Here is a 13,617-nt window from a genome sequence, read left to right as displayed (position 1 = left end):
GCGATACAACAGGCATTCGCATGTGTTTTAACAAAACACTCAAAATGCAATCATATACAGAGACTCAAAAACTGCACTTCAAATATTAGGAAAAAGCAGGAGATAATAATTACGTGGAAATAATTACCAACATTTTTGTATCTAGGAGTAACAGCTAAAGAACATAAAGGACATAGGGAAAAACAACCTTAAATTGGATCAAATCCCATGTTGGAATCCAATTAATATCAGGTTTTCGAAAATCTGGCACTTAAACAGAATTTTCCAATACAAATCTATTCCATTCTATGCTAATTCTGATTTCTTTGTGATCACTGTTCCGTAGCTCATTTCTTATTTCGATATCATTAATTTGCTTTTCCCTGTTAGTTAACACTAAGTCTAAAATAATATGTTCACGTGTTGGCTCCTAAAAGTGTTGCGTAAGATTGCTTCCATTCTGTCTAAGTTTGGTGGCCTGTATATGATTCCTATTATAAGATTTTTAGCGTTTTCGTTTAATTCTAACAAAATAGTGTCTGTGTTTTGATTCTCTCTTTCTAGAGAGAAGACTAAACTTTCTAGAGAGAAGACTACATTTAAAATTTTCCCCTAACACATGAGGCTACTCCCCCTCCTCGTCTAATATATCTATCTGTGTGAATTACTTTAAATCCGTTAATTGCTATTCAGTTAATACTTCTCTGTTTTCTACATTCATCCAGGTTTCAGTAAGTGCAATAATATCTACTGTTTCTGTGCAGAAAAGAGCATTTAAATCGTTAATTTTATTTCTAAGACTCCTACTGTTTGTGTAATAGGATTTAAGTGTATTGCTATTTTGAGGCCCACCTCTGCCCACAGAGCTATGTGGAGCTCTGAGGGCAGAGGTGGACTCACTGCGCGCGGGAGGAGCTACGACAGATGAAGGAGCTATGACAGACGAAACACCGTCAAGAAGCAAATGAGCGCAGCAGTAGAAAGTCGTCGTCCAGGAATGTCGTAAAGGACATGGGTCTTAAGAAGACTTTGACAAAGCCGTCTACAGATATCCTAAGGACTTCAAACTCTTTCGCCATGTTGCAGGACGAGTACTGTGGGGGGGGGGGCCTGCAGCTTGCTCGAAAAGTAAGGCAATGAAGTTAGCGCAGGTCCCTCAAGGTGCTCAGAAAGAAAATGAAGTACATAAGCGAAATTTGTATGTGAGATTCCCAGGTGAGGTATTTAGATAGAACTTTTTGTGACAGAGATAGGAGGAACAGGTTTAGGTTTGCTATCCGGGAGCAGGGATTGACAACATTGTTAACAACATGAATGATATTATGACTGTAAATGGGAACAAACCCATTATTTGTATCAGGGCAGGTGGAAATGATGTTGGACGAGTTAGGAGTGAGGTAATGATACAGAGGTTTAAGACAGCTATAGAATTAGTTAGGAGTAAGGTAGGAATCCCGATCATATGTGGCATTCTTCCAAGAAAGGGGAGTTGGAAATGAATGGTTGACAAGGGCACTTGGAGTCAATTGCCGACTGAACAACTATTGCAAATCAAAGGCAATATCATTCATAGATAACTGGGAACACTTCTATGGAAGGAATGACATGCTTGGGATGGGGTGCGTTTATCCCGGGCTGGGGTTGTGGCTGTTACCATCTCGTTGGAACCTGTGGTTGGAGGGGGTTTGTTTGGGTTTAAACTATTGGTAGTTAGTGGTATGGGAATTTATTTGGAGAGGGTAGGTAATAAAAGTACGTGTTTACGGTGAAAACAAATTAGCAAAATGAGCAGGGAAAGAGAAGGGCCTCAAAATAACAAGTCACTTAGAGTATATTACACAAACAGTTGGAGTCTAAGAAACAAAATAAACTATTTAAATCCAATTGTCTGCACAGAAAAAATAGATATTATTGCACTTACCTAAACGTGGATGAGTGGAGAAAATAGAGACCTATTAGCTGAATATCAAATAAATGGATTTAAACTATTTCACACTGATAGATATATTAGACGAGGAGCGGGAGTAGCCATATATGTTTTGGAAAATTTGAAATGTAGTCTCAAGGAGGGAATCAAAACTGAACCACGCATAAACTATTTAGCTAGAATTAAACGAGAGAGCAAATAATCTTATAATAAGAGTTATATACAGGCCACCAAACTTAGACAGAATGGAAGTAAAACATCTATGGGATGAAATATCTAGAGCATCTAGGTCTAGCAGTATTTGTGTCATGGGTGGTTTTAATTTTAGTGGAATAAACAGGTTTAACAGAACAGGGAATAATGAAATAGAAGATTATCTAGAATTAATTGACGATTGCCTTCTTACGTAAACACATTAAGGAACCAACGTGGGAAAATAATATTTTAGACTTAGTATTAACTAACAGGGAAACACAAATTAATGACATCGAAATAGGAGTGAGCAAGGGAACAGTGATCACATATAAATCAGACTCAGCATAGAATGGAATAGATTTGTAGGGGAAAATTCTATTTAAGTGCCAGATTGTCGAAAAGCTAATTTTAATAGCCTAAGAATTTTTTTGGTTGAAATAAATTGGAAAGTCTTGGGGATGGGGGATGGGCCGGTCTTGGAGCGAGACGTAAACCCAGCGATGGGTGATGTAAAAAAGGATTTCGATGTGGATTCAAAATATAACTTATTTAAAAATATTCTAAGCAAAACACAGGTACGTAGTTTACCATACAAATTGTATAGATCGGATACTAATGTCCCAAAATGGATAACAAAGGATCCGAAGAAGCTTATAGTTAGAAAGAAAGCTTGGTACAAAAGGATTAGGAATGGGGAAGTCAGTTTAAAACAATAATTTGTCCAATTGGTTAGAATGTTTAAAAAGAGATAATGAGGGAAAAAAAGAAACTACGAAGTTCCCATAGCAGGGCAAGCAAAGCCAAATCCTAAAGTTTTTTTCAGTTATAACGAACAAGAATTAGGGAAAGGATAGGTCCATTAAAAACTGGGACAGGTCAGGTAACTGATAACGACGAAAATATGAGCGGTAATTTTAATAAATATTTTATCTGTATTTACTAAAGAGGAAATTAACATTATGCCTTGAGTCAAACAAGTCTATGTGGGTGGGGAAGAGGACAGGTTGACTAGTCAAGCAGTTTCCAGAGGAAAACTCAAGCCAAACAAATCTCCAGGGCCAGACGAAGTGTTTGCCAAGATGCTTAAGGAATGCAAAGAGGAGCTTTGCGAGCCATTGTCTACCATATTTAATAAATCATTAGAATCAGGCAGGGTGCCAGAGTCGTGGAAGGTTACTAGTGTGGTTCTAATTTTCAAGAAAGGAGATAGATCACTTGCGTCAAACTATTGGTCAATTAGCTTAACGTCTATTGTGGGAAAGTTACTTGAATCGATAATTGAAAATATCATTCGTCTTTATCTTGAAACCATAAATTAATAAATGATTCACAAACATAAATGTGAATCATTTAAACAAATAATAAACGATTCAGAATCAGTCAGGCGCAGGGAATCACTGTGAGAGGGTGTGCTACCTGGAGATCCGATTGTGCTATCCTAGTAATAATGGAAGGTGTTGTGAAGAAACTGATGAATCTAAGTGCAGCTCTGAGGGCAGAGGTGGATTCCCTGCGGGAGGAGCTACGACAGATGCAGGAGATAAGATAGACGCAAAAAACTAAAGAACAAGCAAATGAGGAAAGCCGCAGTAGAACATCGTTGTCTTGGAATGTCGTAAAGGACAGGTTTATCAAGAAGACTGACATGGCCGCCAATAGATGTCCTAAGGACTTTTAACTCATTCGCCGTGTTAGAGGACGAGTGCTGAAGGGAGCCTGCAGTTCGATCGGCAGGGATAGTAACGAAGGAAGTGCAAGTACTTCAAGCTGTTCTCAAAGTAAAGGAAGTACCTAAACGTATTTTGACTGTGGGAGATTCCCAGGTAAGGTATTTGGTATTTTGTGCCAGAGATAGGAGGAACAGGTCCCTCGATTGTTTCAAGCGTGGGTTGGACATATATATGACTGGGATTTGGTGGTTATAAATAGGAGCCGCCTCGTATGGGCCAAGAGGCCTTCTGCAGTTACCTTTATTCTTATACACACTTTACACCTTTATTCTAATGTTCATATGTTCCTAACATAGATTTAGAAATGGCCGTTCATGTTTAACAAATTTACTATCATTTTGCAGACGAGGAGTCACAATAACGTGGCTGAAATATGTTGACCAAACCACACACTAAAAAGTGAAGGGACGACGACGTTTCGGTCCGTCCTGGACCATTCTCAAGTCGATAAGCGACTTGTTATCATTTTTTTTTTTTTTTTTTTTTTTTTTTTTTTTTTGAGATATATACAAGAGTTGTTACATTCTTGTACAGCCACTAGTACGCGTAGCGTTTCGGGCAAGTCCTTAATCCTATGGTCCCTGGAATACGATCCCCTGCCGCGAAGAATCGTTTTTTTCATCCAAGTACACATTTTACTGTTGCGTTAAACAGAGGCTACAGTTAAGGAATTGCGCCCAGTAAATCCTCCCCGGCCAGGATACGAACCCATGACATAGCGCTCGCGGAACGCCAGGCGAGTGTCTTACCACTACACCACGGAGATTGTTTATTACAGTATATTACAGTATATACAGATTTTATTACAGTATAATAGAGGCAGTTGATAGTGGTAAGGTTTGTGATGTTGTTTACCTTGAATTTAGCAAAGCTTTTGATTCAGTGCCACATGAAAGATTTATTAAAAAGATTGAGGCTCATGGTATTGGGGTGCTATATTAAGTTGGATTAGGGCATCGCTATACCAAAGGAAACAAAAAGTTAGTATAAATGGGGTTTTGTCAGACAGGGAAAATGTTGTAATTGGAGGGCCTCAAGGCTTTGTCCTGGCACCTCTGATATTCATAACATATATAAATGATTTAGATTCAGGTTTGAGTAGCAATATTTGCAAATTTGTCAATGATACAAAAATTGGCAGGGGAACTAAACACGGAAATAGACTCTATCACTTCAAGACGATCTAAATAGGGTTTTGAAATGGTCAAAAGATTGGCAGATACAGTTTAATGCTGACAAATGTAACGTTTTAAGGCTAGGTAGGTAATGATGATAGAGTTACAAGATACGAGTTAGATAGTGTTGAGATTGCGAAAGGGATCTGGGAGTTATGATTAGTAAGAATTTAATACCACAAATCAATGCATAAATGTTCGTAATAAGGAAAATTGGACACTGGGATTTATTAATCAAAGCGTTACTAATACGACACCTGGTGTTGTTCTTCAGCTATATAGGGCCTACTAAGAAGCCCTCTTAGAAGGGCCCAATTTAGATTATGCAGTTCAATTTTGGCCGCCATACTATAGAATGAATATAAATTTACTAGTACGCGTCCAGCGTAGGTTGACAAAGTTACTCCCTCAAATTAGAAACCTGGCATATGAAGAAACATTGACAAAGCTTAAATTACATTATCTAGAAAGGCGAAGAACTAGGGGGTGACATGATAGAGGTGTACAAGAGGATGGCTGGGCATGACAAAGGGGATATTAATAGGGGTATTAAAAGTATCGACACATGACAGAACATGAAACAATGGGTATAAATTCGATAAGTTTAGATTTAGGAAAGGCTTGGGTAAATCCTGGATCGGTAACAGGGTTGTTGATTTGTGGAACCTATTACCGCGTAATTATATACCAATTATAAAATAATTATATATAATTATACCAATTACTGCATTTATACTAATCCTTCACTGGTCATTGGGGACCTTAATGCTCGGCACACAAGCCTTGGGACAGTGGGAAGTATTAATTAATACTATTGGGGTCAAGTGGTTACAGTTTCTACAAGATCATCCAGATACCTGTCTCTTGGGAAACAATGAACCAACTCACATCAGGAGAGGACGGCTTGACTATGCCTGCATTTTAAACTTTCAGGGGATTATGGGGTAGGCTCGGGTTGTTCGGGAACTACTTAGTGACCACTTTGCCTTGAACGTTGAATTACCACTGGGGAAAAAACAAGTCCTCTTTCAATGGAAAATACTAAATATTAATAAAGATGTGAAAAATTATTTTACTCAAAATATGGGAGATTGGTATCAACAATACACGCCGCTCTGCTTTGATAGTTTTTGCGAAGACATGGGCATAGAGAAATTAGTACAGTTGGAAAATAACGAGGGCAGGGGTAGCAAGACGCATGAACCTGAGAAATTTAAATATTCAAATGATTAGCAAGTTAAGGGGTGGGAGAGAATGCTACGGAGTGCACATAAAGAGTGGTTAAAAAATGGAATGAGAGATGAAGAGAAAAATACAATGTTGGCAGTGGCTAGGGAATGCAGTCAGGTGAGGAAGGAGGTGTGGGACAGATACTGGCAAGACTTTGCTCAGTCCATTGGTAATATTTAGAACTTTAAAGACATATGGAGAGCAGTCACTATTGAGTCATGAGAAAATATTAGAAATGGAGTATCTTTATGTGCTTTAAATACAAGATCTGTAACATGCACTGAGATAACTCACGATGAGCTACTTAATGCTATAAAAAGTGGCAGCTCTACTGCTCCGGAGAAAGATGGAGTAACTTATGACATTTTTAATTATTTAGCCGGTATGAAATCTAGTACCTTACTTGATTTGTTTAACATGAGTTATAGGGAGGGAAAGTTACCAAGAAAATGGAAGGAGGCTGTCATCATTCCTCTACCTAAGTCAAACGGAGGCTACAGGCCTGTATCCTTAACATCCTGCTTTTGTAATATGATGGAAAGGATTTTGTTAAATAGGCTACTTTACCTTGTAGGTGATAACATGTTCAATGATCTTTTTGGTTTTATCAAAGAAAAAAGTACTGCGGACTGTCTCTTAAAGTGTTTGTCTAATGTTGATGAAAATTGTAGAGTTTTTGTTGATCTACAAGGAGCATTTGATAAAGCCAATGGGGAAGTAATCGTATACGACACAAAATCACAATAGTGTGATGCATCAAATGTATTTTGACCATGTCGTAGCTCAGTCGATTAAGGCAGCGTCTGGGATGCTGTCGGACATAGGTTCGAATCCTCGTCATGGCCCTTGTTGATTTGTTCATTTAATCTTATACGAATTAGCCAATCTGGGAATAACAAGGAGATTGCTACATTGGATACGAGATTATCTACAAGGGAGAAAAGGTCAGGTGTATTACCAGGGATACATGTCTGAGGAACGTAGGTTTCAGTTAGGTACCTCCCCAAAGGGGAGTTTTAAGTCCCACCTTATAACAGATTAGCATCAGAGATATAGACGAGGAGTCACAATAACGTACCTGAAATATGTTGACCAAACCTCACACTAGAAAGTGAAGGGACGACGACGTTTAGGTCCGTCCTGGACCATTTTCAAGTCGATCTGACAGTCGACTTTAGAATGGTCCAAGACGGACCGAAACGTCGTCGTCCCTTCACTTTCTAGAGTGTGGTTTGGTCAACATCAGAGATGTATCCTCCATGGGTCACGACGATCATATATGCTGATGACATTCTTATACAAGGCACTTCTGGGAACAAAATTCAAACTGCTCTTAACGTACTTGGTACAACTTGTCACAAGTTAGGCTTAGTTATAAATGCAGACAAAACCAAATATGAGTATAGGAAACGAAGAAATATAACACTTACTCTAAATGGTTCGGAACTGAGCCGTGTTCAGAAGTACAAGTATCAGAGCATGTATGTTGGGTACACATGTAGAGTAAAAATGCTGAAATAAATCATATCAGCACCTTATGTAGAGCCCGTCTGCGTCCTTTAAAAGCACTGACTTTTTCTGGTAAAGGTGTAGGGGTACCTATCTTGCGGATGTTATACATCACCACTGTTCGGTCCCTGTTAAGACTATGCAGCACCCGTTTTGTCTTACACAAGGCAAGGCAGAATTTAAAAAATAGAGCTGATACAGAACGAGGCTATGAGGATTATTCTTGGATGTCAAAGAAATGCAATGATTGAAATAATGAGAATGGAATTAAAATTACAGAGTGTGTATGATAGAGTCCGTGACATTAACACTGGAGTATCGATTCGTTTCATGCGGAGAAAAGGAGGGAATACGCTGTTTCAGAGCATTCAGACCTGCTTGAGTGACGTACACACTTCCAGGAAACTGAGGGAGACATACTACACGAGGGGATTAGCTCATGACTTCAGGGAATACGATGTACTTGATTGCTGTAAACTCTCTCACCAGTGTAATAGGTCTGCTCCCTGGAAAGTACAGAAAATAGACGTCGAAATTGTACCCCTCAAGGTGAAAAAGATTCATCATGAACCGGGACAATTACGTTGTTTGTATGGAAGCATGATATCTCGGTTACCAAGAGGCAATAGTTTACATGTATATTGTGACGGGTTGGTGGCGGAGGATGGCAGGGCCGGGTGTGGTGTCCTAATAAGGGATTATACGGAGTTTGGAACTGTGGACAGGAAAATTGAACTTCGACTTAGTAATTATATATCATCCTCACAAGCTGAACTGCAGGCCATTCTGGCGTGTTTGGAGAAAGTACGTCAAGACTACAAAGATGTTTTTGTATTTGTCGATAGCCGAGGAGCACTTGATTCCTTAAACAGTTGAAATCCAGTCTTCATGTCCATAGTTGAGGATTGTAAGAAAAGGACAAATGAGTTACAACTGAAAGGTTACAATGTGAAATTCATGTGGATTCCATCACATGTTGTAATAGTGCTCAGCGAGGTGGCGAATGACTTGGCCAAATGTACCACATCAAAACCACAAGTTGACATTGAATGTGTATTCACAATGAGACAAATAAGAAGCAAAATCAGAAATATTCAGGCACAAGCAGAAGTGGCGAGGTATAATGTATGCGGGAAGCCAAACCATGCAACACTACATGTGTATGAGTCAAAACACCAACATTTTACTTATGGTAAAAGGAGAAATGCTTGGAGTACTCACCTAGTTGTACTCACCTAGTTGTGCTTGCGGGGGATGAGCTCTGGCTCTTTGGTCCCGCCTCTCAACCGTCAATCAACTGGTGTACAGGTTCCTGAGCCTATTGGGCTCTATCATATCTACACTTGAAACTGTGTATGGAGTCAGCCTCCACCACATCACTTCCTAATGCATTCCATTTGTCAACCACTCTGACACTAAAAAAGTTCTTTCTGATATCTCTGTGGCTCATTTGGGAACTCAGTTTCCACCTGTGTCCCCTAGTGCGTGTGCCCCTTGTGTTAAATAGCCTGTCTTTATCAACCCTGTCGATTCCCTTGAGAATCTTGAATGTGGTGATCATGTCCCCCCTAACTCTTCTGTCTTCCAACGAAGTGAGGTTCAATTCCCGTAGTCTCTCCTCGTAGCTCATACCTCTCAGCTCGGATACTAGTCTGGTGGCAAACCTTTGAACCTTTTCCAGTTTAGTCTTATGCTTGACTAGATATGGACTCCATGCTGGAGCCGCATACTCCAGGATTGGTCTGACATATGTGGTATATAATATTCTGAAAGATTCCTTACACAAGTTTCTAAAGGCCGTTCTTATGTTAGCCAACCTGGCATATGCTGCTGATGTTATCCTCTTGATATGAGCTTCAGGGGACAGGTCTGGCGTGATATCAACCCCCAGGTCTTTCTCTCTCTCTGACTCTTGAACTATTTCATCTCCCAAGTGATACCTTGTATCTGGTCTCCTGCTTCCTACCCCTATCTTCATTACATTACATTTGCTTGGGTTAAACTCTAACATCCATTTGTTCGACCATTCCTGCAGCTTGTCCAGGTCTTCTTGAAGCCTCAAGCTGTCCTCCTCTGTCTTAATCCTTCTCATAATTTTGGCGTCGTCAGCAAACATTGAGAGGAATGAGTCTATACCCTCTGGGAGATCATTTACGTATATCAGAAACAGGATAGGTCCAAGCACCGAGCCCTGTGGGATTCCACTGGTGACTTCACGCCATTCTGAGGTCTCACCCCTCACTATAACTCTCTGCTTCCTATTGCTTAGGTACTCCCTTATCCACTGGAGCGCCCTACCAGTTACTCCTGCCTGTTTCTCCAGCTTATGCATCAACCTCTTATGGGGTACTGTGTCAAAGGCTTTCCGACAGTCCAAAAAAATGCAGTCCGCCCATCCTTCTCTTTCTTGCTTAATCTTTGTCACCTGATCATAGAATTCTATCAAGCCTGTAAGGCAAGATTTACCCTCCCTGAACCCATGTTGATGGGTTGTCACGAAGTCTCTTCTCTCCAGATGTGTTACTAGGTTTTTACTCACAATCTTCTCCATCACCTTGCATGGTATACAAGTTAAGGACACTGGCCTGTAGTTCAGTGCCTCTTGTCTGTCACCCTTTTCAAATATTGGTACTACATTAGCAGTCTTCCATACTTCTGGTAGGTCTCCCGTTTCCAGTGACCTACTATACACTATGGAGAGTGGCAAGCAAAGTGCTCCTGCACACTCTTTCAATACCCATGGTGAGATTCCATCCGGCCCAACAGCTTTTCTCAAATCCAGCTCCAATAGGTGCTTCTTGATCTCATCTCTTGTAATTTCGAACCTTTCCAAGGTCACCTGGTTTGCTGTCACCTCTCCCAGCGCCGTGACTTCTCCCTGTTCTATTGTAAAGACCTCCTGGAACCTTTTGTTGAGTTCTTCACACGCCTCTTTGTCATTCTCTGTGTACCTGTCCTCGCCCACCCTAAGTTTCATCACCTGTTCCTTCACTGTTGTCTTCCTCCTGATGTGACTGTGTAGTAGCTTTGGTTCGGTCTTGGCTTTATTAGCTATGTCATTTTCATACCTTTTCTCAGCTGCTCTTCTCACACTAACATACTCGTTCCTGGTTCTCTGGTATCTCTCTCTACTTTCTGGTGTTCTGTTATTACGGAAGTTCCTCCATGCCCTTTTGTTCAGCTCCTTTGCTTTCATACATTCCCTATTAAACCACGGATTCTTCCTTTGCTTCTCTGTTTTTTCCTGTTGGGCTGGGACAAACCTGCTTACAGCCTCCTGACATTTTTGGGTGACATAGTCCATCATGTCTTGTACGGACTTGGTTCCGAGTTCTGTGTCCCAATGTATATCCCATAGGAATTTATTCATCTCCTCATAGTTTCCCTTTCGGTACGCCAGCCCTTTGTTTCCCAGTTCTTTTTTGGGGGTGATAATTCCTAGCTCAACCAGGTACTCAAAGCTCAATACACTATGATCACTCATTCCCAAGGGGGCTTCCAACTTAACTTCCATTATATCCGACTCATTTAGGGTAAATATCAGATCAAGCAAGGCTGGTTCATCCCCTCCTCTCGTTCTTGTCGGTCCCTTGACGTGTTGACTTAGAAAGTTTCTTGTTGCCACATCCAGCAGCTTAGCTTTCCATGTGTCTGGGCCTCCATGTGGGTCTCTGTTCCCCCAATCTATCTTTCCATGGTTGAAGTCTCCCATGATTAGTAGCCTGGATCCGTTCCTGCTAGCCACAGAAGCTGCTCTCTCTATTATATTGATGGTGGCCAAGTTGTTTCTATCATATTCCTGTCTGGGTCTTCTGACATTCGGTGGGGGGTTATATATGACTAATACTATAATTTTCTGTCCTCCAGTTGCTATGGTGCCTGATATGTAGTCACTGAAACCCTCACAGTTCTGAATTACCATCTCTTCGAAACTCCAACCTTCTCTTAGTAGCAAAGCTACACCACCTCCTCCACTCCCTTCTCTCTCTTTCCTCACTACATAGTAGCCCTGTGGAAACACTGCGTTTGTTATGGTGTTTGTTAGCTTTGTTTCTGTTAGTGCTATTATGTCTGGGTTTTCTTCTAGTGCCCATTCTCCGAGTTCACTTGTTTTATTTGTAATTCCATCTATGTTAGTGTACATTGCCTTGAAGCTCACTTTCTTCAGTTCATTTTCTTGTCCCTTTCTTGGTGAGCATTCTGCTGGTGTGGGAAGCTTTTCAGTGGGTGAGATGATCTGTGAGGTGGTTTGCAGGGTTTCAGGGGAGTTTGGGGTGAGGGGTGGGGGTTTCATGGAAGGGGGGACAGGTAGGGTGTGGGTTAAGGAGATAGGGGGGACATGGAGGATACGGTGTGAGGGGGAGGAGGGATAGGGAGGGTATGGGATGAAGGGGGAGGGGGGAAAGGTGGGAGGGGGGACATGATGGGAATGGGGAAGGGATGACAGGGTAAGAATGGGGTGGGGGGGGGAGGGAGGGATGGGTGGGGGCAGGTAGGGTGAGGGGAAGGGAGGGTTTCTATGCAGAGGGGGGTGGTGGGGTTGCCCTCCCCTCTGGTGTTGCTGGGATGCTGGTTTTGGGTTCGCCTCTTGTCTCTAGGACTGTTGTGTTGGGGGCTGTGATTTCCTGGTTTGCTTCTCCCTCCCTGCGCTTCCTCCTTGCCTCTGCTGCCCTGGCTCTCTCCTCCTTCGTCCTGTCTCTCTGCAGGAATACTTTCGTGTATCCCTCCACATGCTGCAGTTGACTCTTCCTTTCAAGAATATCCTCCTTCATGGTTTCGTTTGTAAACACCACCTTTACAAGTCGGTTTCTGTCCTTGTTGTACCAGCCCAACCTGAAAACCTTCTCAATGTTTCGTTCAGCCCCTTCCATCTGTAACCCCTTCAGTAGCCCCTGTACTGCCTCTCTATCCTTGCTATTCCATTCTTGCCTGTTGGATCCTTCCTGTTCTTTGATGCCTACAACTACCACTGATCTTTTTCTCTCCAGCAGCTGAGTGGTGCACCTTGCTGCTTCCTGTGAGGTGGCTGCTTGCATCGCTACCTCCCTTATTGTGTCCATTGCTTCTGAGCTCTTTTTCAGTATGTCCGCAAATGTTTCAGGTACAGAGGCATTTCCTTCCAATGTAACATTCCCACCTTCCCTTTGGATGATAATCTGATGCTCGGTCTCTTTATTTTTTTCTGTGAGGGATTTGATCTCCTCCCTTGCTGATGTCAGCTCACTTTGCAGGTTGTTAATTGTAATCCTCATTTCCTGCATCTCCTTCCTGAATTCCTCCAGAACTTGGGTTAACATGTCCCCCGTTTGATCAATTTGGCAGTTCCCTGTGTCCCTGTTGCGTCCACCTGCCATTTTGGCCTTGTCAAGAGAGAAAGAGCAGATTGATTGATGAAGATTAAGCCACCCAAAAGGTGGCACGGGCATGAATAGCCCGTAAGTGGTGGCCCTTTTGAGCCATTCCCAGTATCAAAAGCTGATACTGGAGATCCGTGGAGGTGCGAATGCACCCTCCATGACGGGAGATGTCTCCTTTGTGAATGTGTTAAGATGAAGATGAAGCCACCCAAAAGGTGGCACGGGCATGAATAGCCCGTAAGTGGTGGCCCTTTTGAGCCATTCCCAGTATCAAAAGCTGATACTGGAGATCTGTGGAGGTGCGAATGCACCCTCCATGACGGGAGATGTCTCCTTTGTGAATGTGTTAAGATGAAGATGAAGCCACCCAAAAGGTGGCACGGACATGAATAGCTCGTAAGTGGTGGCCCTTTTGAGCCATCACCAGTATCAATAGAAGATATTGGAGATCTGTGGAGGCGCGACTGCACCCAGCGTGACGGGAGATGTCTCCCGTGTGAGAGAGAGCAAGAGAG

Source organism: Procambarus clarkii, chromosome 53, assembly GCF_040958095.1.
Source record: "Procambarus clarkii isolate CNS0578487 chromosome 53, FALCON_Pclarkii_2.0, whole genome shotgun sequence".
Taxonomy (NCBI): domain Eukaryota; kingdom Metazoa; phylum Arthropoda; class Malacostraca; order Decapoda; family Cambaridae; genus Procambarus; species Procambarus clarkii.
Note: the sequence above shows the minus strand (reverse complement) of the source record.